The sequence below is a fragment of the Penaeus japonicus genome, unplaced genomic scaffold, assembly GCF_977035675.1.
Source record: "Penaeus japonicus unplaced genomic scaffold, GWHDUDI00000001_assembly GWHDUDI00000012, whole genome shotgun sequence".
NCBI classification, from domain to species: Eukaryota; Metazoa; Arthropoda; class Malacostraca; order Decapoda; family Penaeidae; genus Penaeus; species Penaeus japonicus.
In genome coordinates this window covers 22,070,090-22,072,589 of record NW_028234414.1, presented here as the reverse complement: position 1 = coordinate 22,072,589, position 2,500 = coordinate 22,070,090, and the positions used below count along the sequence as shown (strand labels likewise).

General features: G+C 33.6%; 2 non-coding genes across 2 annotated transcripts; one reads left to right on the top strand and one right to left on the bottom strand.

Annotated features, from left to right (window-relative positions):
* Window positions 1-1,106: 1,106 nt before the first annotated feature.
* Window positions 1,107-1,179, top strand: TRNAV-AAC (transfer RNA valine (anticodon AAC)). The gene has a single exon. It is a non-coding gene; the product is annotated as a tRNA-Val (tRNA).
* Window positions 1,180-2,244: 1,065 nt separating this feature from the next.
* TRNAV-AAC (transfer RNA valine (anticodon AAC)) lies at window positions 2,245-2,317 on the bottom strand. The gene has a single exon. It is a non-coding gene; the product is annotated as a tRNA-Val (tRNA).
* Window positions 2,318-2,500: the final 183 nt, after the last annotated feature.

Genomic DNA, 2,500 nt, shown 5'->3' with positions numbered 1-2,500 from the left:
TCTGGACAGCATACCAGACACCACACCAATCACCACACTAGAACCACGTGCCAGAAACACCATCCCCTGAACACCATACCAGACACCACACCAATCACCACACTAGAACTATATATACATCTGCCATTCCAGAGGTAGGGGAAGCTGAGACCTATTGTTGCAAATGACTAGCAAATATGATTTTCTTTGGCCGATCAGTTCAATATTAGTTTGCCCAATGTGTAAAATGAACAATTTCCTGAGTGAATCACTTTATGTGTATCCTAGCTTGAAATATATGTGTATATGTATGTACACATATATATGTGTATGTATGGACACATATGTATATGTATATATATATATATATATATATATATATATATATATACGTACATATATATATATACATATATATATATATATATATATATATATATATATATATATACGTATATATATATATATATACATATATATATATATACGTATATATATATGTATATATATATATATATATGTATATATATATACATATATATAAATATATACATATACATGTGTGTTTGTGTGTGTGTGTGTGTGGTTTAGATAATAAACCTCGTAATAAAGACTTAATTGTCAGATAATTCTGAATCAATGGTCGCAAAATAAATCGCATAACTTATGTTGCAGATAAACAACATATATCCTTGTAACACCTGATCCGATTTGCAGAAGGTCACCTGACAACTTAAAACAGGATAAAACAACAAGCATACCGAGTATTGTATGCAACTGATTTGTCGATATTCAGTACGGAGGTGCATGATAACATAGATATGATGAATACTCGACTTATCATTTCATTAAAAAAAAATCTGTTGACTAACGCACAAACACACACACACACACTCTCTCTCTCTCTATCTATCTGTCTCTATCTGTCTCTCTATCTATCTCTCATTTCACATACATTTATGAAACCTTGCATGATCTTATATGCATAAGGAATGGGATAGTAAAAAAAAATCTAACAAATAATTCTGTAAGTATAAAGTCTGTTCATTAGACGCAACGTACAAGATATTACAGTTTGATTGTTTGAATGTTATCAGCAAAATGGGTCAAATGTCATACCAGGTCAAGTGCTCATGGTGTAGTGGTTATCACATCTGTCTAACACACAGAAGGTCCCAGGTTCGAGCCCTGGTGAGCACAGGGTGTTTCCATCTTATAAAATCTAATGCAAAATTTCCTAACTGATTATTCTATCATTACCTATATTCTTCCTCATCTGCATTTGACTGTTTCTTATTACACAGTGCACTAGCGTGTATAGTTAGTAGATCTCACGAGAAGTTGCCCAAGAAAGAAAGATGAACTGATCAATATATCTCATCGTTCAATACTATGCTATGTCTGTGTTATTTTCGACATTCTGTTGTTCGAAAATATGGGGAGACTACTATCACTGAACTTCATATATATATAGATAGATAGAGAGAGAGAGATATAGAGAGAGAGGTAGGGATATATATATATATATATATATATATATATATATATATATATATATATATATATATATATATAGAGAGAGAGAGAGAGAGAGAGAGAGAGAGAGAGAGAGAGAGAGAGAGAGAGAGAGAGAGAGAGCGAGAGAGAGAGAGAGAGAGAGGGAGGGAGAGAGAGAAAGAAAGAGAGCGAGAGAGAGAGAGAGAGAAAGAGAGAGGAAGAGAGAGAGAGACGTCATATCATTCTTCCATAAGTAATCATTACAAGTATTTATAAGTACCTTTAACAACATCGAATAAACATATTCATCATCGGAATATATGTGAACTTTACTTAAACAAATATGTAGTCCTATGGTGTTTACACTACTAATAAATACCACTGATAAATAATAGTTGCATATAGTGGATGCAAATAATCAGTTGATGCAACTCTAAATCAACATTAACTGAAATTTGTTTTGCAATCCTTTTTCTGTGCTTGTGCTCAGCGGGAAAGCGCATGATTGGTGGAAGCATGAAGTGATGTCATCTGATGGGGGGGGGAGGAGATTATAAATGTCCGGAAACTCCGTTCCGGCTGTATTAATTTGTTTTCCGTTGTACTTAATTAATAATTTGATAATGAAATTTGGTTATCTTCTACAGCGTTACAAGAAACACATTTGTATGTATAACTGAATATCTCGACTGTGAGGCTATAGAGCTTTTCCATTTTTTCAGCATCCTATAAAATTCATACACTCTATCTGCACTATACGTAAAGCAATGTGCTCACCAGGGCTCGAACCTGGGACCTTCTGTGTGTTAGACAGATGTGATAACCACTACACCATGAGCACCTACACGCTTTAGTTTTTCCTCTATGACTTTTTATACAATAATCTGACTCCCTTCAACAGACCCGATGTGAAAATATCAATAGGGATTATGAGAAAGAGGAAGAGAGAGAGAGAGGGGGAAGGGTTAAGAATGAGAGTTGAGAAAATGAATAACAGTTTTTATTTTATATTGATAAAATCATC